Source organism: Bison bison, unplaced genomic scaffold (assembly GCF_000754665.1).
Source record: "Bison bison bison isolate TAMUID 2011002044 unplaced genomic scaffold, Bison_UMD1.0 scf7180017864265, whole genome shotgun sequence".
In the NCBI taxonomy this organism is placed as follows: Eukaryota; Metazoa; Chordata; class Mammalia; order Artiodactyla; family Bovidae; genus Bison; species Bison bison.
Genome location: NW_011494837.1, coordinates 884,649 through 911,286, shown reverse-complemented (window position 1 = coordinate 911,286; position 26,638 = coordinate 884,649). Strand labels below are relative to the sequence as shown.

Genomic DNA, 26,638 nt, shown 5'->3' with positions numbered 1-26,638 from the left:
TTCCAGTTTTTTAAGGAATCTCCACACTGTTCTCCATAGTGGCTGTACTAGTTTGCATTCCCACCAACAGTGTAAGAGGGTTCCCTTTTCTCCACACCCTCTCCAGCATTTATTATTTGTAGACTTTTGGATCGCAGCCATTCTGACTGGTGTGAAATGGTACCTCATAGTGGTTTTGATTTGCATTTCTCTGATAATGAGTGATGTTGAGCATCTTTTCATGTGTTTGTTAGCCATCTGTATGTCTTCTTTGGAGAAATGTCTATTTAGTTCTTTGGCCCATTTTCTGATTGGATCATTTATTTTTCTGGAGGTGAGCTGTAGGAGTTGCTTGTATATTTTTGAGATTAGTTGTTTGTCAGTTGCTTCATTTGCTATTATTTTCTCCCATTCTGAAGGCTGTCTTTTCACCTTGCTAATAGTTTCCTTTGATGTGCAGAAGCTTTTAAGGTTAATTAGGTCTCATTTTTTATTTTTGATTTTATTTCCAATATTCTGGGAGGTGGGTCATAGAGGATCCTGCTGTGATGTATGTCAGAGAGTGTTTTGCCTATGTTCTCATGACATGATCCTCTACATAGAAAACCCTAAAGACTCCAGCAGAAAATTACTAGAACTAATCAATGACTATAGTAAAGTTGCAGGATATAAAATCAACACACAGAAATCCCTTGCATTCCTATACGCTAATAATGAGAAAACAGAAAGAGAAATTAAGGAAACAATTCCATTCACCATTGCAATGGAAAGAATAAAATACTTAGGAATATATCTACCTAAAGAAACTAAAGACCTATATATAGAAAACTATAAAACACTGGTGAAAGAAATCAAAGAGGACACTAATAGATGGAGAAATATACCATGTTCATGGATTGGAAGAATCAATGTAGTGAAAATGAGTATACTACCCAAAGCAATTTATAGATTCAATGCAATCCCTATCAAGCTACCAACAGTATTCTTCACAGAGCTAGAACAAATAATTTCACAATTTGTATGGAAATACAAAAAACCTCGAATAGCCAAAGCGATCTTGAGAAAGAAGAATGGAACTGGAGGAATCAACCTACCTGACTTCAGGCTCTACTACAAAGCCACAGTTATCAAGACAGAAATATAGATCAATGGAACAAAATAGAAAGCCCAGAGATAAATCCATGCATATATGGACACCTTATCTTTGACAAAGGAGGCAAGAATATACAATGGATTAAAGACAATCTCTTTAACAAGTGGTGCTGGGAAATCTGGTCAACATCTTGTAAAAGAATGAAACTAGAACACTTTCTAACACCATACACAAAAATAAACTCAAAATGGATTAAAGATCTAAATGTAAGGCCAGAAACTATAAAATTCCTAGAGGAGAACATAGGCAAAACACTCCTTGATGGTTTTGTAACTGGTTTATCAACATAATATTTTAAATCTTAGCAGTTTTAGTCAGTGAAAAAAATTTTAATGCAAAGTAAAATTATCTTGTATATATGATGTTATTGTTTTAAAAAGTATTGCAAGTTCCCAAATTAAGTTTCCAAACAATGAGAAAATTCACAAACATTTTTAACATCCTGTTAGAGGAATTTATTTTGTAAATGCAACTTCAGGAGGTTTTTCATAGGTTATTGTACTTATTCCCCAGCATCTACAGACACATACTATAATTAGTATTTGCAGTGACAACCTTGAGGTTCTGCAAGATCCAGAAGTGTTCTGAGACTCACTGAGTATAAAATTTGGTTCAATATAGTTTTATATCCCTTTAATGCAAACTAATGGTTGTCCCTATGTAGAATATTCAAATGCTCAGAACACTATATTATTCAGTTATTCTAGATAAATACAAATTTATTATGAATCAGCCCTGAAGAATTTCTTTTGTATGTTTGGGGTAGAGGCCAAGCCAATATAACAAAGAGACCTCAGAATAAACACGTGTTCCTCTCTCAAGTCCTTGCTCAAAGGACAAGATGAATAATCTGTGCTGTCAGAGAAGCTGTCATTCAGGAGGTCTTGAAGGGACCAGAGTTCCTCCTACTTTTTGCTCTGCCTTCCCGTAGCATGTTTTCCTCCTCTGAATGGTAAAGGCTGATCACCAGCACAGCCTCCTTCTGATCTCTGAGAAGGAAAAGAAAGGGGTTTGGGCTCTTTCGCTTTGCCTTTAGGAAAATTAGCTTTGTCTTTAAGGTAATAACCTGGAAATAGCAAATAGGAATCAATAGTCCAAATACAATCACATGGATACACCTAAAAGCAAGAGAGTTTGGAAATATAATCTCTGACTGGGCAGCCATGCATGCAGCTAAAAGGGGGAGCTAAAAGAGAAAGACTGGATCCTAAAAGAGGATGTCAGTCTCCTCTAGGTGTTAGGTATCTGTGTAATCCTTTAGAGAGAGCAGAGCATCTCATTCCAGCTGGCTGTTGTGTCCTTGCAAAGAGCAAAAGGCTTTCTTTATTTCAAAACTCTTCTTCACCAGAAGGACTGGCTACATAATTTACAGGGACCAGAGCAAACAACAAATGTAGTTATTGTTGTTCAGTTACGCAGTTGCGTTTGACTCTCTGCAACCCCATGGACTGCAGCACTCCAGGCTTCCCTGCCCCAACAAATGTAGAGTTCTTTGTTAAAAACACTATTAAGAATTTCAAGACAGTGACAACAGAGCATTCAACAAACAGCAGGACCCTTCTAAACTCAAAGTTCTGGCTGACTCCACCCAAGAAGATGACAGTTGCCCAGATACACAGAGAGATAGCACTGTATTGAGAACTCCAGGAATATTTGAAGACAGCCCTTTCTTATGTCATTCACTCTCATTGCCTCATGGGCCATATCTCCTCCAAGGCCTGTTCTCACTCTGAAAGCTGACACAAGGGTCCTATACACTTAAATCTTAATGCTTTATAGCCATTGAGGCTGTCTTATCAGAAAGATTAAGAACCTGGAATGGAACCAGATTCTCTATTCTCTTCTGCCCAACATAAAGTGTATCAATAGGCATTAAAGGCATAATTGAAAAGAGTGACTGATTATACCCATCTAGTTTTGGAGTTCATTTCCTTAAGACAGCAGAGAAATAGAAAAAAAAAAAAAGGAGGTTGAGTGATTCCATTAAACCCTATATTTGGCTTGCTTCCTCTGGCCTCTGAGAAAAAGTTGTATGACCTTTTATTTGGTATTATTCCATACTCATGGGGATTCAGGAGAATTATTTCTTATAAGCTTTTGTGCATAGATTAAGCACCAATGTCTGAAATCATAATGTTGAAAGATAAGCATCAAGTATCTGAGGTGTAAACTGTCAACTAAAAAAAAAAGCACAATTTAGAAACTGTGAATTGAGTTCATTCATCGTCTTATTAAGAACTGTAGCCTGGAAGACAGCCTCTCAATAGCTCTGAGAAACTGTTATGAAAAAGTAAAAGGGGATTTGACAAATGGGGTACCTGCAACCAGGCCCACATGTCCTATCTCCCTAGAAGGCAGCTGCCAGTCATTAGGCACAGTTATCTTAGTTAATGGTTTTAGTGCTTTTCTAAGTTTAGGAAGATACAAGAATCCAGGTTCATAAAAAATTTCTCCAAAAAATTAACTCTCTGAAGTCTTGTTCTGCTGGTTTTCCCAGAGCACGGAGTGCCTCATTCCTTATCTCCACCCTGAAATCCTTTTAGGGTACATTAAAGGTCAGTGGCTGCAGTGGCTTATGACTCAATGCTCGTAGAGCCAGATGGCTAGTGCAGGTGACATTCTTTAGTTTGCAAAACAGATACGTTCAGTTTTTCTTTATTGTTTGGGTTTTAACCAAAATATAATTTTATCCTATAAAAATATGACAGATACTGCCAAAGCAAGCAATAACTGTTAAAGAGACTATTTTAATGTCATGATCTCCCTAACCTGTCTGAACTCTACAAGTCACAATGGGATTCTTTCCATTTGGCAAAGAAAGAAGTATAGATATATAGAGTTAACATCGGTGTCTCTTATATTTATTCATCTTCAACTATTTCAGCTTTCAAACAATATGCTAAGTGATCTTTTACTGTCTATCTTCAGAAGAATCATAAAAGTAAAAACTGTGTATGAGAAAAAGCTGTAGTATTATACCTTTCCTCTTTGTGCCCCTGGCCTGTACTATTCTACTGTTGGTTAACCTCCTTAAGTCACATTCCTAAAACTGTTTACTTGGGAAAGTCTAATGAATATGTGGGCACTTCCCACAGCAGCAGTATAGAAAAAGCCTGCAATGCAGGAGACCCCAGTTTGATTCCTGGGTCAGGAAGATCCACTGGAGAAGGGATAGGCTACCCACTCCAGTATTCTTGGGCTTCCCTGGTGGCTCAGCTGGTAAAGAATCTGCCTGCAATGTGGGAGACCTGGGTTCAATCCCTGGTTTGGGAAGATCCCTTGGAGAAGGGAAAGGCTACCCACTCCAGTATTCTGCCCTGGAGAATTCCATGGACTGTATAGAACATGGGGTTGCAAAGAGTTGGACACAACTGAGTGACTTTCATCATCATAGTCAATCTAAGGAATTAATAATTTTCTAACATTCGTGACATTGTAAGGGAGGAAAAGTTTTCCCCTATCCTTCTAGGGTCTTTGGCTGGTCTGTTAATTAAATTGGCATAAGATGGGTTAATAGGAGAAAACAAATCTAATTGTGTACTACAAAAACCCCACAGAGGATAATGAGAGGCTCCCCCTGACAGGCAGGCAACTGAAGCTTGTATGCCATTTTGAGCTAAGAAGAAGAGGGTGGGGTCTGGGGTTTCAAAGGAAGGAAGACTACTCACAGAGGATAGAAAGAGCAGACATTCAGTAAGCAAACATTTGCCAAGCCTTACAGAGATGATGGGTTACAGAGGAAATTGATCATTAGGCCCTGCCTCCACCCCCCTGCAAGTTTAGGCAACTAACCCTTAGTCTTTGTAGTTATCTTTGTGTTAGCTCTCTTCTGGACCAGGCCCTCCATCTAAGTGGGCTGAGACAGTTAAGGGGATGGTATAAAGATCTCCTTCAGTCTGTTGGGCCTTGATTATCTTCAGTTCAAAATACTCCATATTACCAGAGTGGCACATCCTGGGACGACCTGCCCTGAACCTCAGGAATGTAATTGCACAACTTGTTACTTGCCCAATGTTTTACTGTCAATACTTTCCTCTGGTTGTTTCATATTCTTTATTTTTTCCCCACCTATTTGTTTCTTCTCAGATTCCATTTCCTCCTCATCTGCGTGCATTAGGTATCCCTATTCCCCTCAGAAGAGTAAATTAAGTGACTGAAAGGGAAATGTAGATTCTGTAGAGAGGGGAGTGTTGTGGGGAGGATGGGAAAGAGGTGAGATATCAGATCTTGGCAATTGTCAGGTGAAAGATGTTAATATCAGGTCCCATGAAGCCACTGAGAGTAGCAGTGAGAAGGATACATCACAAGTCATTGCTGAGGAAAAATCTCCATGGCCTGCATGTTTTTTGGCAAAGATATAGTTAAGAATGCATTGCAGGTTTCTAGTTGGGAGAAACTATGTATTATCATTAAAAATGAAAGTGAAGTTGCTCAGTCCTGTCCCACTCTTTGTGACCCCATGGACTATAGTCTACCAGGCTCCTCCATCCATTGGATTTCCCAGGCAAGAATACTGGAGCAGATTGTGATTTCCTTCTCCAGTGGATCTTTCTGACCCAGGGATCAAACTGGGGTCTCCCGCATTGAAGGCAGACTCTTTACTGTCTGAACCTCCAGGGAAGCCCATGTATAATCATTAAGTATTTCTTAAATGTGTTATTAAAAAGTGAACCCCAAAATAGTCACATTAAAATTTTAAGAAAGAAAAGAGTGTGGAAAATAATACCACACCTAACCCATGACATTTCTTAACAAGTCTACTGAAAAATGTTTATTACATGACTAATATCTACTTATACAAAGGCACTATGCTAATTAGTTTATTCATACTAAGTCGCTGTGCTTATCAAAAACATGTATTCACCCTGACGTTCACAACCTTTGTCCTGGCTTTTCAACTTTATAACCCTTCAAATACTATGGGACAGATTTTAGAAAATTTAATTTATCCTATTTCTAGGCTGTACATATTGCTATGCATATATTCTTAAAAAAATGGTTTTCCTGTCAGTGTAAATTTTACTATTTTTAAAAATATGTTTTCTAGAACACTTTTTTTATATCACTATTATATTTAATAGTGGCAGCTTATCTTTGTTCATCAATACAGGCCTGAATTTCCATGAAAATGCACATTTCCATTTAAATGAAGTGAGGAGCTCTGTTGCATAGGAGACTATCAAGATCATCTATCTCCTCTGACTTTCTGCATCATAAAATGAAATACTGTGGGCAGAGGACTGTAAAACAGAAATTCCCAAGTTAAAAGCTCCAAGTCAGATTAGGGTAGAATCATTATTTTACACATATCGTGAGAGATAATGAGAAAACTAGTAATCAAAATTTTAATCGTGAGCTGAAAAAGGTCATTGAAAGGCTATTCCTTTTTCAGGGCAGTACTGAACCTAAACCATTCTATGAAACACTTGCAGAGTATCTATAATTTTGAAACATTATTTCACTGAAAAAAATCATTCTTATGTCTCTAAGTCCATAGGGCACCCTTCTTATATTTGACTTTCCCTCTTTCCCTAGTCTCAATGGAAATGTACAATCTCTCTCTTTCCCTCTTTCCCTAGTCTCAGTGGAAATGCATAATCTCTCCCTGTCATTCATATCCTATCCCTTTATCTATACAAAACTCATTACTGCCTCCACTATCAGCTTTCTCTTCTGGCTTACTGTCACCATATTTTTTCTTTTACTTGAAAAGTCAGGAAGTTTTAACTGTTGGTTTCTCAGCAATCATCTACAGGTAAAAAAGAAAGTCAAAAGGACAAAAAAAAAAAAAGGATATAAAAAGTGAGTGTCAAATCAGTGAATTTTTTCATCCAAATATATTGTCATTCCTATTTGAGCTCATAGTCACACATAATAATATGCAAGGCACACTGCTTACTGTATATGCCTTTCTTAATTCCTCTGGCATTCCCCAGCCAGCCGCCTCACTAACCAAAAATCTATTATTTTTAGATTAAAACTCATAAATTTTAAATTCTCTCATCCCCTTTTCTGTTTTTGTTCCTCTTCTACAGCCATAGTACATCTTTTATAATGAGAAATGTAGGCAGTATGCCAGCTTTGGTTTCACAATTCACTTTTTGCAAAAAGGAACTTGAATTTATGGCTCATTTCCTCTATACTTAGATGAGATGATCTTATCAAATACAGATTTTCTCCTTTTCTTTCAACTTAAAGAATTTGTGAGAGAGGTCAGATTCATTTTCCTTTTTATTCTTGGAAACTCCTTTGCCCAACCAGTAGACTGAAAGTAGGATCATCAACAGATTCTGGCAAGACTTTTGTGCCTTTTACTTAATAATTTCATAGTTTTCTAAACCAAATAATGAAATGAAAGATGGGCTTTACACTTTGGGGACAAAAAATTAAACCAGTCAATCTAAGAAATAAATGGAAAATTTTATTTGAGCCAAATTTGAGGATTTTAACCTGGGACAAGCATCTCAGAAAACGCTGAAAATTATTCTACCTGTTAGAACTCAAGGCACAGTTATATAAGTTTTTTGAGGGCTGTACATCAAATTACATATTATTGACTTTTTGTATAATCCAGATCTAAGCAACATCATGGTCGGTCATGTGACTCCTTACAAGCTGAAGAAGAAATGTTATCTTTTAAAGGGTTGTCTTGTTTGTGCTAGGAGAATGTCCCTGTTAATGGTTGAACTGGTATTTCTGCCCATGGTGGTGGGAGGGTCTGGTGGATAATGCAAAAACACAATACCCAGTGGTGGGAGAGAGGAGGTCAAAAAGGGCAGAAAAGAATTTTTGTTTAAAATTTTCTTGTTTTTCCATAATATTTTATTATGGCAATTATAAATATTTTATTTTATTTTATTATGGACTTTATTCTCCAACCCATTCTCCCTAAACAGTATGATATGAATAAAAAAGACAGACTGATGTCAGGCAGATACAGGCTTAAATCTCAGCTTTGCTGCTAATTCATTCAGTGACCTTCTGAAGTTTACTGATCCTCAGAAATTTGCTTTCTTCCTCTACAAAATATCATAATAATAATAGCTGTCTTGCAGAATTAATGTAAGGATTAGAGATAACACATATGGAGGATCTGTCATACTATAGATATTCAATAAAAGGGTGGAAACATGAATATTAAGTAAAAAAAGATATAATTTTTATATTCAATTGATAAGGATAAGAAGAATGACACTCTGTGCCCAACTCTCTAAATATTTTATGGTGTAAATATCTGCTCATGAAAAATTCAGAATCCAATGCTTTAGGTACCTGGAATGATAGCCATGATATTTGGAGTTTGTTTAAAATTAGTAATTAAAAATAAACTTCATTTTTGTTAGTACAGTAAGAACTTTGCCCAAATCAACAAATGATTTTATTTTTTTCTTTTTAAAGAACTCAAAATTTAATTTTTCCTACATCTCGTGAGGCTATAATTATTATATATATGTTTATTTTTTATTTAAACCGAATAGGCCATAAGAAGAAATGAATTTAACAAAAGAAATTTATTTTAATATATTAATGTAAAATCATTGTAAATTAGTCATTAATTTATTCTTCACACATCTAAGAGCTTAGGTTGATTATCAGTGTTAAACAGCTTTAAGGTAATTTTATTTTATTTATATTTCAACACTAGATCTTATTTTGGGGGCCATTTAGTGTACACGTGCTGTTTTACATACATCAATACAATTCCTAATCTTACAAGTTGCCTCATCATAGTAGTTGTTTGAAATCTGTTGTTGTTCAGTCACTCGGTCATGTGTCCGACCCTTTGTGACCCATGGACTGCAGCATCCAGGCTTCCCTGTCCTTCACTACCACCCGGAGTTTGCTCAAACTCATGTCCATTGAGTCGATGATGCCATCCAACCATCTCATCCTCTGTCGCCCCCTTCTCCTGCTGACCTCAATCTTTCCCAGAGTCAGGGTCTTTTCCAGTGAGTTGGCTCTTTGCATCCGGTGGCCAAAGTATTGGAGCTTCATTTTCAGAATCAGTCTTTCCAATGAATATTCAGGATTTATTTCCTTTAGGATCGACTGATTGCATCTCTGTGCAGTCCACAAGACTCTCAAGATTCTTCTCCAGCGCCACAGTTCGAAAGCCTCAGTTCTTCATTGCTCAGTCTTCTTTTATGACTTAGAAAATGTATAACGACTAAAGAACAGAGAATTTTTTTTTGTTTTTACTGGGCAACTAATAAAAATAAACATAAAATGCCTTTCTAATTCATGATTGTTATGAGAAGCAAATAAAATAAAATAAATTCTAATTGACCATCCACCCTTTATCAAATCACTGGCAATGAAAGTCTTCACTACCTTACCGAGAAGACTGTTCCCTTGGGAGCAGTTCCAATAAATCAAGAATCTTTGTGAGTATACTTCCTTATAGCCCTGTGTGTAATCTTATAACACTACCCACTGGTACTTGTTCTGCAAAATTGAACTTATACACAGTAAACCTAAGCCTTCTTCTATTCTACTCCATGACCCTTCAAAGATTTGAAGACAACATATGTGAACCTCATAAATCATCCTTTTCCTGCCTAAATTATCTAAACCTTTCAACCATTTCTGTCTAACATAACTTCTGGATATTTCATCATTCTGATAACCTTCCTCGGGAGAACTAGAGTTTTTCTCTAAATCTTTTCAGAACTGAGCCTAATATTCCAAATATTTTCTAATCAGCACAGAGACCAGAGCTAGCACCTTTCCTGCTGGGCCTCAATTAATGCAGCCTGGGTTTGCATTTGTTTTTTGAACATCTGCCAGACACTGTTGGCAGTGGAACAGTTTACCACCAGCTTATCCCCAGTGGTCTTTCTCAGAGGAGTTGCTTTGAAGCCAGGCCTGTTTCTGTACTTGTCCAATTGACTTTATGATGCTGAGTGCAAGGCTGTATTTTATTTATATGCCCACACTATGTTTCTATATAAACCATATATATTATCTATCTAGACTTGTGTATGTTTTCTCATAGTCCCACTTTATAAATATTCCTATTAAATTTCATTATGTTTGTACAGGTGCATTTTCCTAAATTCTCCAGACCCCTTTTCATCTCAGTTAGATGAGCCAACAGACTTGTCCTTTCCAATGTTATCCCCAAGTTGTTGTGCCTTAAAATTTACTCAGAGCTCCCTGTGCAGCAATGACTTAGTACACTTTCTAATTTTTTCTTTATTGGGATAGACAATTGTGTTTGTATTGTTGAAATTCTGTATCTTGTAGGTACTGATCCCTCATTCTTTATAAAATCTCCGATTGTGAATTTGTACCCAATCCGTGGACATTTTTTAAACTGCCACTCTGAAGTTTAACATCTACAATCATGAACAAGACTTTTTCCTAGGCTATTATGTATCTTAAAATTAAAATGATCAGTTTTTCCCAAGTTCACACTTCAGAGGGCTTTATTCAGAACTAAATCGAAGTAACAGTTCCTGATGATTTTTGAAAGATGGAAACAGCAGCAAGGCAGGTATTTATGATCTTTACAGCTCCTCATTTATCACTTTCATGATGAAATAAATAAACTCACAGGATGGGAAAGTGTGTTATGTAAGGATTGTTTAGAACTTGAAGCACGTGGGCTTTCCAGGTGGTCTAATTCAGTTGTTTAAATGGAAACCTTTGATATTTTGTTCCTGCCAGAATCTATCATGTTTAACTCCCTTCCTTCATCCTATCAAGAAAGGTAGTCTCTCTTTGGTAATAATAATAAGCAAGAGTTATTAAAGTTTATAAGCTTGAGATAAGCTTTACTTGTATTATCATCTTTCAGTCCTCCTAATGCTATCACAAGATTGATAAAAGTCCACTTTACAGACAAGGAAATTAAGACAGATGAAATTATTTGGTCAAAATTAACACCAGAGTATTCTGGTTTCAGCACCTGTATTCTTATTAACCACTACTTTATTATAAGTAACTTTTTTATGAATCTACACTTCCTTCAGAAGGTATCTTCTTCCAACACTTGCACAATTGCTATTTCTTAAACTATCCTGCATTACCACAGTTTCCACCAATCTTAGGTGAATTTGGCTCTTTCTTGCTTGTATTTCTGCCTTCTGTTGATCTTTTGTCAGCAGTCACTTCCCAGCTTCCTGATGTGAACACTGCATCCTAGCTGCTGATAACTGTTCATGATCTGTAGGGGTACAGTGGGTTGTCACTACTACCACTACCTAGCTCTTTGTGCATTAATTCACCAAAAAACCAACTGCCTTAGTGGGACCAACATTGGTATGGATATTAACTATTGTCATGAAGTCATTCTTTAAGGTGCGATCACAGATTTCCCTCATTTAAAGCATGATTCACATTTCTTACATGCCCCATCAATCTTTCAGCAGACCCTATCAGTTCTGCCTTTAAAATGTATCACAGATTTCAGCCATCTTTTAACACTTCACAACTCTAACCCTTGCCCATCCCATCAACATCTCTCCTGGCCTCCTTTCTCCCCGCTTAGCCCTACTGTACTGGGTTTTCTACCCACAGCTCTTGAAGAGCCCTTGGGCTATTAACCAGCTTGTGTCAGTCTGCTCAAAACCCTCTAATCGCTATTTTTTTTTTTTTTTTTTGCCCCTCTCAGTCTTTGTTGCTGCACACAGGCTTTCTCTAGTTGTGATGCGTAGGGGCTGCTCTGCTCTTTCTTGTGGTGTTCATGGTCTAGGTATGGGCTTCAGTAGTTAGGGTAGATGGGCTCAGCGGTTGTGGTTCAGTGGCTTAGCTGCTCTGAGGCATGTGGGATCTTCTAAGACCAGGGATCAAACCCGTGTCCCCTACAATGGGCCGATGGATTCTTAACCACAGTACCACCAGGGAAGTCCCTTCTAATCACTCCCTGACTCAGGGTAAAACTCTCTTCAACGTCATCTCCCACAAAATCTCCCTTGCTTACTGTTCTTTAGAAGTAGTGGCTTCCTACCTCTTTTTCAAACATGTCACATGGACTCCCATCTCAACACCTTTGTACTTCGTGACCCATTGAGTAACACCTTGACTCCTTTTTCATTCCCTCACTTCCTTCAACCCCAGGGCATTATTACTTTATCAGAGAAAACTCTAAGGACATTTTGTCTTGTTTTTGTTTGTTTGTGTTTTTAGCTGAAGAATATTCATAGTTGATTTACAGTGTTGTGTTAATTACTGCGGTATAGCAAAGTGACATGGCACCCCACTCCAGTCCTCTCGCCTGGAAAGTCCCATGGACGGAGGAGCCTGGTGGGCTGCAGTCCATGAGGTCGCTAAGAGTCAGACACGACTGAGTGACTTCACTTTCACTTTTCACTTTCATGCGTTGGAGAAGGAAATGGCAACCCACTCCAGTGTTCTTGCCTGGAGAATCCCAGGGACAGAGGAGCCTGGTAGGAGGCCATCTATGGGGTCTCACAGAGTCGGACACGACTGAAGCGACTTAGCAACAGCAGCAGCAGCAGCAGCAAAGTGACTGGGCTTTATATTTATATACATTCTTTTTTTGTATTCCTTTCCATTATAGTTTATCCCAGGAGGTTGAATACAGTTCTCTGTGCTCTACAGTAGAAACTTGTTGTTTATCCATTTTATATATACCAGTTTTCATCTACTAATCCCAAAGTCTGAATCCATCCCTCTCCCACCACCCTTCCCATTGACAACCACCAGTCTAGTCTCTACTCTTGATTCTGTTTAATTTGTGTCATATTTTAGATTTCACATATAAGTGATATCATATAGTATTTGTCTTTCTCTTTCTGACTTACTTCAATGACTGCACTTAACCAGTCTCTAAGTGCATCCATGTTGCTGGGCATTGCATTTCATTCTTTTTATGTCTGAGTAGTATTCCATTGTATATGTGTACTACATCTTTCTTATCCATTCAGTTATCTATGGACATTTAGATAATTTCCATGTTTTAACTATTGTGAACAGTGCTTCTGTGAACATAGAAGTGCATGTATCTTTTTGAATTATAGTTTGCCTGGATATATGCCCAGGAGTGGGATTGCTTAATCATATGATAATTCTATTTTTAGTTTTCTGAGAAATATCCATACTGTTTTCCATAGTGGGTGCACCAACTTACATTCTCTCCAACAGTGTAGAAGAGTTCCCTTTTCTCCAGTTCTCTCCAGCTTTTGCTATTTGTAGGCTTTTTTAAATGATGGCCATTCTGACCAACCTGAGGTGGTACCTTACTGTAGTTTTGATTTGTGTTTCTCTCATAATTAGCTATGTTGGGCATCTTTTCATGTGTCTATTGGCCATCTGTACTTCTTTGGAGAAATGTCTCTTTAGGTCTTCTGCCCATTTCTTAATTGGGCTGTTTTGGTTTGCTTGTTGTTGAGTTATATGAGCTGTTTGTATATTTGAGAAATTAAGCCCTTGTCAGCTGCATCATTTGCAAATATTTTCTCCCATTCTGTATCTTTTCTTTGTGTCTGTGCATGTGTGTGTGTGTGTGTGTGTGCATGTTTACAGTGTCCTTTGCTGTGTAAAACTTATAAATTAGGTCCCATTTGTTTATTTTTTGCTTTTATTTCTATTGCCTTGGGGTGGAGGTAGCTGACCTAAGAAAGCATTGGTATGATTTATGTCAGAGAGTGTTTTACCTATGTTCTCTTCTAGGAGTTTTTATGGTGTCATGTCTTGTGTTTAAAGCTTTAAGTCATTTTGAGTTAATTTTTGTATATGGTGAGAGGGTGTGTTCAAACTTCATTGATTTTCATGCAGCTGTCCAACTTCCCCAACCCCACTTTGTTGAAGAGACTTTTTTACTGGTGTATATTCTTGCCTCTTTTGTCAAAGATGAATTGGGCCATAGATGTATGGGTTTATTTCTCGGCTCTCTATTTTGTTTCATTCATCTATATGTGTGTCTTTGTGTCAGTATGATGCTGTTTTGATTATTATTGTTTTGTAGTATTTTCAGAAGTCTGGAATGGTTATACCTCCTGCTTTGTTCCTTTTCTTCAGTATGGCTTCAGCAATTCTAGGTCTTTTATGGTTCCATATGAATTTTAGGATTAGTTGTTCTAGTTTTGTGAAAAAGGCCATCCATAATTTGATAGGTATCACATTAAATCTGTAGATTGCTTTGGGTAGTATGGCCATTTTATCAATATTAATTCTTCCAATCCAACAGCATGGGATAACTTTCTATTTCTTTGAAGCATCTTCAGTTTCCTTTATTAATGTTTTATAGTTCTCAATGTATAAGTCTTTCACTTCCTTGGTGCAGTTTATTACTAAGTATTTTATTTTTTGGATTGTGATTTTAAAAGATACTTTTTTAACCTTCCTTTTCTGTTATTTCATTGTTGATATAAAGAAACACAACCAATTTCTATGTGTAAATCTTGTATCCTGCTACTTTGCTGAATTCATTTATCAGTTCAATTCATTTATCAATAGCTTTTGTGTGGAGTCATTGAGATTTTCTGTATATAGTATCGTATCATCTTCATATAATGAGAGTTTTACCTCTTCCCTTCTAATTTGGATACTTTTTATTTCTTATCTGATTGTTGTGGCTAGGACTTCCAATGCTATGTTGAATAGAAGAGGTGAAAGTGGGTATCCTTGTCTTGTTCCAAATTTTAGTGGAAAGGCTTTGAACTTTTCACCACCAAGTATTATATTGGCTGTGGGTTTGTCTTAAATAACTTTTATTATTTTGAGGTATGTTCCCACTATACCCACTTTGATAAGTTTTTATCATGAATGAGTGTTGAACTTCTAAGGACATTTTTAAAGTAGCAACTTTCTTCACACACTCCCTTTAGCCTTTACTCTGCCTTTTGTTTGCAGCAGTTATCACCAGCTGATGTATGTTTGTTCTGTTCATTTTTTCCCCATTATCTGTCTTCCTCTTTGTCTTTCTCACTCACTTTTATGACCTCATCCATTTAAACAATACTTGGCATGTGCAAGGGGCTGCATGCACTTTCATGAATGGATATGGAATTTATAAAATGTAAAAATGAAATTATTTATTCATACATTAGATTAATTTTATCATCAAATGTTATGGTCTAGTGTAGGACTGGGGTGAGAGGACCAAGATAGTAATCAACCTTATACGAGCCCAGGGTTGAATGTTGTGATGGTGGCATGATAAGGGTGCATCAGCCTCTCAGAGAAAACAGACAGATTAAAATGAGGAATCAAAGAAGACTGACAAGAGATGACTTCATCCTGAAGAGACTGGAGAGCAACTAAAGCATGTTGGAAGAATTACACAGACTTGTAATTAAAATGATTATTCTGATGTCCTATAGAGGGAGGGTTTCAGTAAACAGTGATTGGCAGCAGAGAAATCAGTAAGAAGGCAGGGATATTCAGTAAAACACACAGGAGAAAAAATTCAGGTTCTAATCAGAATGACTAAGATACAGAATACAGGAATATTTAAGAGAAAATTTGGCCTGTTGAGATCAGTATGAAAGAATCCAGTAGTAGTCAAGCCAAGAGTGAAAGTGGGCCGTTTTTGTTGTTGTTCTGTGTCTCTTGTTTGTGAATGCAATCTGAATCTGCAGTTTTAGAGAGTGTTCTGGGTATTTACATTGTATTTAGATGTTATTTGACTTCTACAGAAAGAGAAATGCTCTTGACATACTAACTAACATTTTTTATACCATTAACTATACTTGCTATGAACACAAGAAATGACCTCAGACATAAAGAGATTATTTGCAGTATAGAACCCTGCAGAATGGGAAGCAAATCCACAAAATGCAGTGCCCACTTTCTAACTGTGCATGACCAGGAGAGTGAAAGGAAAGTGAAAAGCGAATTCTTTTCAAAAGTAGGCCACAACATCTTGCCTCATAAAGTTGTAAGTAAAAATAAAAAAAGCTTTACTCAGCTCCTTGTTGGGCAGTGGGTCCAGTTATTGCAGAAACCAATACCTGGCTAAGAGAACAAATGAAGTTTCTGTCCAAACATATTAAGACTCTTCAATAAAAGAGGCCTATAGTCTGTATTAACATTAATATTTATTTTGTTTGGCAACAAGGGTATCATTCTGTTTGTTATAAAGTTATAAAGTAAAAATGAAGTGATTGTCATCTTTAAAAAGGGGGAGTTACATTTTTTAAAAAGTAAATTGAAGAAAACAAATGTGACTTTTTATCTTATATTTGATGTGTTAGCCTGTTAAAATTCCTTTGTTGATTGATGGAACAAATGTTCATAGTGCTGGAGAACAGTGACGCCTTTTATTTTTACTCCATGCTGTTTAACACTAAAGCAATAATCAAAATTTTCAATTTCAAAACCAAAGTGGCTTGCATATATCTGACTTTTTTTTAAATAGCAAGGCTTATAATGAAAAGCACAAGCATTCCATTCTTCCTCTAGACTCTCCATTTCAACTCCAAGCCCTATTCATCTGAGGCAGTACTTATGAACTCATCCTGTTTTTGTAATTCTCATGATTATTTCCATATACATTTTTACTTTAGACATTGTCTATTGACTTCCTCTTACCATAGATAAGGATTTAGCTTCCTTAGACACCCACCTCTCCTCTCAATATAGTTGTTAATCTTTGGAAGTGGCATTTTATAACTTTAAATGTTATATTTAAGTCTCTGTATATTATTCCAACAAATATACATGCTATTTCTTATACTTATGGTAGTTTCTTAGCTATAATCAAAGCAAAAATGTAAAAGCAACTTATTTTCAAATTACTATGCAATGTCTGTAAAATGTTTTGGCCCTATTTGCTTAGATTTCTAATACAGGTGCTCCTGGTATTCAGATGTCATTTTTTACAAAGCTGAAAACTGATAAAGGAGCCAGGTTTAACCTGACTGCTGAATTATGTAAGTCTTTTTTAGTGATGCCACCTTTTGCAGAGTAGGTTGGTCCTCTTGGTAATACTGCTGAGAATTCATAGCTGAGCCCCTCCACAGCAGGTTTTAGCAAACTACAACCCACAGGCCAGATTGCTTGTTTTATTGGGACATAGCCCTATACACTTGCTTACTTATTGTCTACAGCTGCCCTTGTGTTCCAACTGAAGAATTAAGTCATTGCTATAGAGTTGAGATGTTCCACATGCCTAAAATATTTATTATTTGGCCCTTGACCAAAAAAAATTAAAAATCAAAAAAAAAGTAATAAATCCTACTTCAGACTGTTCTAAGACTAGAGCATCATCCAATGTATTCAGATTCTGCTATTTGAGTCCCTGCATTCCTAATCCTGTTCTCTGCTTCCATTGGATTGATACATGAAACTCATCCTTTATCCTGGTCATTTAATTCAGTTAAAGTCACTGTTTTCTCTATCACAGGATCTTCCTCTTTTTCTTTTTTTAATTGGATACAGTTGCTTTACACTGCTGTATGAGTTTCTGCTGTACAGCAAAGTGAATCAGCCATATAAGTGTATATATGTCCCCTCTTTTCTGGATTTCCTTCCCAGTTAGGTCACCAGAGACCACTGAGTAGAGTTTCCTGTGCTATACAATATGTTCTCATTAGTTATCTGTTTTATAGATTGTAGTGTGTATATGTCAATGCCAATCTCCCAGTTCCTCCTACCCCCTTTGCCCCTTTAGTATCCATACATATGTTACATACTACATCAGTGTCTCTATTTCTGCTTTGCAAATAAGATCAATTATACCATTTTCTCGGAGAAGGCAATGGCACCCCACTCCAGTACTCTTGCCTGGAAAATCCCATGGGCAGAGGAGCCTGGTAGGCTGCAGTCCATGGGGTCCCTAAGAGTCAGACATGACTGAGTGACTTCACTTTCACTTTTCACTTTCATACATTGGAGAAGGAAATGGCAACCCACTCCAGTGTTCTTGCCTGGAGAATCTCAGGGACGGGGGAGCCTGGTGGGCTGCCGTCTATGGGGTCGCACAGAGTCAGACACGACTGAAGTGACTTAGTAGTAGTAGTAGTATACCATTTTCTAGATTCCACATACATGTGTTAATATATAATATTTGTTTTCCTCTTTCTGACTTACTTCACTCTCTATAACAGTCTCTAGTTCCATCCACATCTCTGCAAATGATAGTTTAGTTCCTTTTTATGGCTGAGTGATATCCATTATATATATGTATCTTGTCTTCTTTATCTATTCTGTTGATGGATATTTAGGTTGCTTCCACATCCTGGCTAGTAGTACTGCAATGAACATTGGGGTTTATTATCTTTTTGAATTATGATTTTATCTGGATATATGCCTAGGAATGCAATTTCTGGGTCATACTGGAGTTCTGTTTTTAGCATTTTAAGGAACCTCCATACTGTTCTACATTGTATGTACCAGTTTACATTCCCACCAGCAGAGGAGGAGGGTTCCCTTTTCTCCACATCCTCTCCATCATTCATTATTTGTAGATATCTTGGGTGATGGCCATTGTGGCTGGTATGAGCTAGTTTTGTTTTATCTTTGCAGTTTTGATTTACCTTTCTCTAATAATTAGTGATGTTTAGCATCTTTTCATTTGCCTGTTCGCCACTGGTATGTCTTCTTTGGAGAAATGTCTTTTTAGGTCTTCTGCTGAATTTTTTATTGTTTTATATATATTGAGCTAATTGTCTATTTTAGAGATTAAACCTTTGGCAGTTGCTTAGTTGGCATATATTTTCTCCCTTTCTGAGGGTTGTCTTTTTGTCTTCTTTATGGTTTCCTTTGCTGTGTAAGAGCTTTTAACTTTAATTAGGAAGGATCTTCATCTTTATTTGCCATCTTCATTTTGCTGGAACAAACCTTCCTTCCGTCTGCTTCCTAATTGAGAGTGGAAACTTTGTAGATGAGTTATATTTTCTTTTATATCTTAACATGTCTTTCCAATAAATGCAATAAATAAGTAATCTGGGCATAGTATTGTAAGGTAAAAAAATATTTTTCCCTATGAATTTTAAAAGTATTATTCTACTGTGCTTTAGCCAACAGCATTGCTGCTGCTGCTGCTAAGTTGCTTCAGTCGTGTCTGACTACAGCACTACTCCTGACCAGTTCCATGTCAGAAGGATTCTACCTTGGAATTACATGTTAATGTGCTGCACACATACAGGCTCTTTCAGTCTGGAGGTGTTAGTTCTTTGAAAAATCTTTAGTAGTATTTTTATGCAGTTTTCTTCATTTGAGTTCTCTTATACTCTCTGAAGTTGCTCTTAATTACTTATGGAAACCCTGGGTTAAGTTTTTACCATCTTAAGCATTAAACTCATATATTTGGTGTCTGGTTTGTTCTTTGTAGATGTGGATTTGTTCTGTTTTCTAGCATACTTCCTCAACCTACCTATGTTTCAAGACTCTATTGAGTATTTTTCAGCTATCACTTTAATTTCCATTATTCTCTCTAATTTTCTTATTTTCTCATTCTTTCAAGCATCGAGAATGTTCTTGATGGGTGAAATATCTTCTAACACACCATCAATTTTTATTCTATTTTCCTTGTTTACATTTTATTATGTTTACCTCTCTTTCATACTGGGGACATTTCACATGTCCAGTGATGCCTGACTTTCCATTCATTTTCATGAGGGAAGCAATGATCAGAAGCTCTGAATGGGAGTGCAGGCAACATTTGGGGCAGTTAGGGAGCTGTTTTATTGAAGATACTCAAGTGCCAATTTGCAGTTTGTATTTTCCCCAGATTTTTTTTTCCCTTAGGAAAGGACCTTCCTATATTTTGTAGGAGTTAGTGGTCAGTCCTTCCTTTTAAAACTCTCAGTCTATGCCCTCACCCTATTTGGAGCCCATATCACTCCTGCCCTTTGCCATAATGGGTGTACTTGAGCTAGGAGTCCATTGGTGGTTCTGCCATGTGAATTTTTCTTCTCTAACCAAAACCAATCTTTTCCTTTTTATACTCTACTACACATGTTTCAGGCAAATTCTGAGATATAGTGAATGACAGGGAGGCCTGAGACTCAGACATGAAGTAGCAACCAAACAACAACACACATTATACTCCCCAGTAACTTTTCATATTTAAAAATTTGCAAAAATCTCATACACTGAAGTCCCATCTCTGGTCCTTTGTCCTTAAGAACTATACCTAGTTGGGGCTTCCCGTGTAGCTCAGTCGGTAAAGAATCTGCCTGGGGTTTGATTCTTGGGTTACGAAGATCCCCTGGAGAAGGAAATGGCAACCTACTCTGGTATTCTTGCCTGGAGGATCCCATGGACAGAGGAACCTGGCAGGCTACAGTCCATGGGGTCGCAAGAGTCAGACACAACTTAGCACTATCTCTCTCTTTTTTTTTTTTTTTTAAGTGTTTTTCTTTTCTATTTTTGCAGGGGCATCAGACAGGGAATGGTGATAAATACATATTTATGCTACCAGCTTTAAACAGTTACTGGAACTATTATGTTTTAAATGCACTACAAAATGAGATGAACCCTGGAGATACCTCAAAAATAAATGTATTCTTCTAATATCTTCCAATATACATTGATTTATGACTCTCTTATTTTTAACCCCAAACTCTTTTAATGTAATTTTTCATAATATGAAATGAGTATTATAATTTCTTCCTATTTATCTTCCTAAATAAACTTTAAACATTTCACATTAAAAATCAATTAATAAACATATTATTAAAAATATTTGCTTAAAGAACACGTTGAGCTTACTTTTGATAAAATAATACATAAAAACAAATGATGGATCACAAAATAGACTGATCTGTTTTTATCTAAAGATAGCAGCTAGTGTGTGGAAATACATACACTGACTAAATGCAATATATTACTCTTTAGTTGTTGATATTTTTTCTGTGCTCTTTTCTAATCATAAGAAACAGAATCCATGATAAGTGACATGCAGCTTTTGTTTGTTTCATTAACATGGACATGAAGTATTCCTGGCTCATGATTTTCTGTGCAATGGAATTCAGAGATCTGGCCTTCCACTATTTAAAAAAGAAATAAACAATGACAACATTGTTTTCTTGTTTTCTTTGCAGTTATATACCTGGTCAAAATGTTTTTTAAGACTTATGAGAATTCTAATGCTTATTAATCTCAATTTTAAAGTGTCATATGATATATACACATTATTATTATAAATGAATTTTTCTTTACTTCTGTCTTCCATTGGCCTATTGAGGTTTTTTAATTTACATATTTAAATTTGATTTTAAAATAGTGTACTTTAACTTAGAAAGTACTTGGAACTTACGATAATGTTTCAGTTGTCTGCCATTTCATCAGCTTTTAATCTAATAAATAAAACTAGATGTCGTTTATGTGATTTTAGCAGATACTCTTGTAGAGCTCAGTAGTAGAGTTGGACCCATTATTTTCCCTTTCAAACAGGATGACTGGTATCATATAATCTAGGATGGGTACTGTTATTCATGTCTAATTTGGGGACACTGAAATTAATATATGTCTTAAATCAGAGTTGCAGTTACCATACCAAGAGTATGGATTAAAAATCTAAAGATCTGCTTAAGAAATACTTTCTTAGAATGCTAGATTGATAAGAATTTTCAAGGTATATATTTCATATACCATTTATATCCTTAAGAAAAACAGGATTTTCTTACTGGGTGAGAGCTCTAATCTAACCCAGAAATGAGAGTAGTACTAGTAGACATTATGGAGACGAGTGTGTTGTCTCCATTGAGATTTCAAAATGTGTGGATATCCTCTGGACACCCCTGAGTTAATTAGTTCTATTACTATCAGTGGCTTATTTAAACAAACTTGAAGGTCCTATTATCTGTTAAACTTCCATAATTTGTTAGTTCAGAAATGTACATTTTTTAAAATTGTAAACTTTACAATTTAGTACTTTAGTTTATATAAAGAGCTTAAAATGCTTAGTAGATACTAAGTAGATAACTTAGCTATTATTATTCTTTTCCTATAATAGGCAGTGAGTAAAAATATATTAAGAAATAGTAGTTTTTCATATGTTTTTAAATTATTCATTTATTTATTTATTTTTGGCTGTGCTGGATCTTCATTGCTGCACATAGGCTTTCTCTAGTTGGCGACCTGGGGCTCCTGTCTAGTTGCAGTGTATAGCCTCTCATTGCAGTGGCTTCTTTTATTGTGGAGCATGGGCCCTAGCACACATGGGCTCAGTAGGTGCAATGCAGAGACTTAGTTGCCCCACTGGGACTTAGTTGCCCCATGACATATGGGATCTTACTGGACCAGGAATTGAACCTGTGTCCCCTGCATTGGCAGGCAGAGTCTTAACCACTGGACCACCAGGGAAATCCCAGTTTTCCCTAGTTTTAAGATAGCAATAATAACATAGAAACCATGTATACTATAATAGTTAATAAGTTGTCTTAATTGCGTATTTGTTCAGCAGCTCAGTCATGTCCAACTCTTTGCAACCCTGTGGACTGTAGGCCACCAGGTTCTTCTGTCAATGGGATTTTCCCAGCAAGAATACTGGAGTGTGTAGCCATTTCTTCCTCCAGGGAATCTTCCAGACCCAGGGGTCGAAACTAAGTCCCTCATGTCTCCTGCACTGCAGGCACATTCTTTACTGCTGAGCCACCAGGGGGAGTCCAGATGGGATTCAGCTCAGTTGAGTTCAGTCGCTCAGTCTTGTCTGACTCTTTGCCACCCCATGAACTGCAGCACGCCAGGCCTCCCTGTCCATCACCAACTCCCAGAGTCCACCCAAACCCAAGTCCATTGTGTCGGTGGTGCCATCCAACCATCTCATCCTCTGTCGTCCCCTTCTCCCTCAGCCCTCAATCTTTCCCAGCATCAGGGTCTTTTCAAATGAGTCAGCTCTTCACATCAGGTGGCCAAAGTATTGGAGTTTCAGCTTCAACATTAGTCCCTCCAATGAACACCTAGGACTGATCTCCTTTAGGATGCATTGGTTGGATCTCCTTGCAGCCCAAGGGACTCTCAAGAGTCTTCTCCAACACCACAGTTCAAAAGCATCAATTCTTCGGCACTCAGCTTTCCTAATAGTCCAACTCTCACATCCATACACGACCACTGGAAAACCCATAGCCTTGACCAGATGGACCTTTGTTGGCAAAGTAATGTCTCTGCTTTTTAATATGCTGTCTAGGTTGATCATAACTTTCCTTCCAAGGAGCAAGCGTCTTTTAATTTCATGGCTGCAATCACCATCCGCAGTGATTTTGGAGCCCAGAAAAATAAAGTCAGCTGCTGTTTCCACCATTTCCCCAACCATTTGCCATGAAGTGATGGGACAGGATACCATGATCTTAGTTTTCTGAATGTTGAGCTTTAAGCCAACTTTTTCACTCTCCTCTTTCACTTTCATCAAGAGGCTCTAATTATATACAGAAAAAAGTATATATTAGAGTATTAGTACAAGTTTAAGAAAAATACTATAAGGTTTATGCTTTGAATATAGATTAGAAGTATATACACCAAAATAATACTGCATTCAAGCTATTTGGCCTGAGGGTGATTTCTTCTCTCCTTTCATATTTTACTCTTGTAAACATTCTCATGTTAATATCAGTGAATTTAGGTAGCATCCTTTGACACCTTTCTTAGTTTAATTGACAATAGAATTTCTTTCCTCACTTAATTCAGTCACTCAGTCATGTCTGACTGTTTGCTACCCCATGAGCTGGAGTACACCAGGCTTCTCTGTCTATCACCAACTCCCAGAGCTTGCTCAAACTCATGTCCATTAAGTCACTGATGCCATCCAACCATCTCATCCTCTCCTGCCCCTTCTCCTCCTCCTTCAGTCTTTCCCAGCATCAGGGTCTTTTCAAATGAGTCAGTTCTTCACATCAAACAGCCAAATATTAGAGCTTCAGCTTCAGCATCAGTCATTCCAATGAATATTCTGGACTGATTTCCTTTAGGATTGAATGGTTTGATCTCTTTGCTGTCCAAGGGACTCTCAAGAGTCTTCTCCAACACCACAATTCAAAAGCATCAATTTGTTTGCTCTCTGCTTACTTTATGGTTCAACTCTCACATCCATACATGACTACTGGACAAACCATGGCTTTGACTAGACGGACCTTTGTCAGCAAAGTAATGTCTCTTCTTTTTAATATGCTGTGTAGGCTTGTCATAGCTTTTCTTCCAAGGAGCAAGTGTCTTTTAATTTCATGGCTGCAGTCACCATCTGCAGTGATTTTGGAGCCCAAGAAAATAGTCTGTCACTGTTTCCATTGTTCTATTTGCCATGAAGTGATGGGACCAGGTGCCATGATCTTTGTTTTTTGAATGTCGAGTTGTGAGCCAGCTTTTTCATCTCCTCTTTTACTTTCTTCAAGGGGTTCTTCTGTTCCTCCTCACTTTCTGCCATAAGGGTGGTGTCATCTGCATACCTGAGGTTATTGATATTCCTCCAGGCAATCTTGATTCCAGCTTGTGCTTCATCCATCCTAGCATTTTGCATTATGTACTCTGCATATAAGTTAAATTAGGAGGGTGACAATAGGAGGCAGGTAAGGTGGTCTGGTATTTCCATCTCTTGAAGAATTTTCCAGTTTGTTGTGATCCACACAGTCAAAGGTTTTGGCCTTGTCAATAAAGCAGAAGTAGATGTTTTTCTGGAACTCTCTTGATTTTCTGATGATCCAACGGATTTGGCAGTTTGATCTCTGGTTCCTCTGCCTTTTCTAAATCCAGGTTGAACATCTGGGAGTTCTCAGTTCACATAGTGTTGAAACCTGGCTTGGAGAACGTTTAGCATTACTTTGCTAGCATGTGAGATGAGTGCAATTGTGTGGTAGTTTGAACATTTCCTTACTAGAAGTACATATAATAGTGGTATACATTGCCATCTAGAACTCAGTGAAAATATCTCTTGAATAAATAAAATAATAAACCGTAATTTAAAAAAAAAATAAAATATGAAATCTTCTGAAAGATTATACTGAATAAATGCTTGCCTAAAATAATGTTTGCATTGGTGAAAATAACACTTTAATATGAAAAAAAATCATTTTAATGTTTACTTTATTAGAACATGTGCCTGTTATTATCCCTTGAGAATAATCACATTAAAATGTCTACAATTCTGAATCATGGTTTAATTTGCAAAGGTAATAGTTATTATGTATATTTTCTTCTGTTTAAGATAAAATGAACTAATATTATAGTTTTATTATACACCTTTGTTATATATTTAATATAGCTGTTCAAAGTCTTTATTGCTGTTAAAGAATTTTGTAATATCTTTTAAAATAGTAACTCAGTACTCTCATTGGCTTTTGTAACAAAATAATCATCTCTGTATTTTTGTAAAGCTGCTTTTTCTCTCATTTTTGAAAACATTTTGACCGCTACAGCTGACAGTCCACTAACTTCTCTTAGTCATGCTTGTCTAAACACAAGTCCTCCACTGTGAATACTGATCATGTTTATTGCCTGACTGAGTTCCAAAATGTCTTATTTGTGCTAGTGCAGGAATTCACATGTACTGGTGGAAATGATATGATCTCTTGGTTGCCTGCTCAGGTAACACTTGAAAATGTTTAGTGCGTACTTTGACATAAAGATTTCAATACTGTGAAGGTGTCTTTCCTGCAAATATCCATCCACTTGTACATTCAGTAAATGTTAGGCACATGTTGTTCACAATGATGGACACTGGGGATTAAAATGAAGACAAAATCCTCGTATTCAAAATTTTCACAGTGTAGTGGAGAAATGAATTAAGAGAAACTTAGAGCTAATGAAAGAAGTGTTGTTAATAAAAGAATATAAAAAGAGGGCATTGGAGAGTAATAAAAAGTCATGGTTAAAAGCAGGATATTATCTAGCCTAAACTGGAAACTAACATTTGAGAACTCACTCTATGCTAAAAGCCATCCATTTATTCAGTTTGGTTCACTTCAGTTCAGTCATTCAGTTGTGTCTGACTCTTTGTGACCCAATGAACTGCAGCACACCAGGCCTCCCTGTCCATCACCAACTCCTGGAGTTTACTCAAACTCATGTCCATTGAGTCAGTGATGCCATCCAACCATCTCATCCTCTGTTATCCCCTTCTCCTCCTGCTTTCAAATTTTCCCAGCATCAGGGTCTTTTCAAATAAGTCAGCTCTTCTCATCAGGTGGCCAAAGTATTGGAGTTTCAGCTTCAGCGTCAGTCCCTGCAATGAACACTCAGGACTGATCTCCTTTAGGATGAACTGGTTGGATCTCCTTGCAGTCCAAGGTACTCTCGAGTCTTCTCCAACACCACAATTCAAAACCTTCAATTCTTCAGTGCTCAGCTTTCTTTATAGTCCAACTCTCACATCCATACATGACTACTGGAAAAATCATAGCCTTGACTAGACGGACCTTTGTTGGCAAAGTAATGTCTCTGTTTGCTTTTTAATATGCTGTCTAGGTTTTTCATAACTTTCCTTCCAAGGAGTAAGTGTCTTTTAATTTCATGACTGAAGTCACCATCTACAGTGATTTTGGAGCCCCCCAAAATAAAGTCTGACACTGTTTCCACTGTTTCCTCATCTATTTACCATGAAGTGATGGGACCGGATGCCATGATCTTAGTTTTCTGAATGTTGAGCTTAAGCCAACTTTTTCA

At 37.0% G+C, this 26,638-nt stretch overlaps 1 protein-coding gene across 1 annotated transcript in view; it reads left to right on the top strand.

Annotated features, from left to right (window-relative positions):
- The window catches only part of EPHA6 (EPH receptor A6), a 1,018,858-nt gene that overhangs the window by 727,886 nt on the left and 264,334 nt on the right, over positions 1-26,638 (top strand). The gene's annotated exons all lie outside the window — the stretch shown is intronic.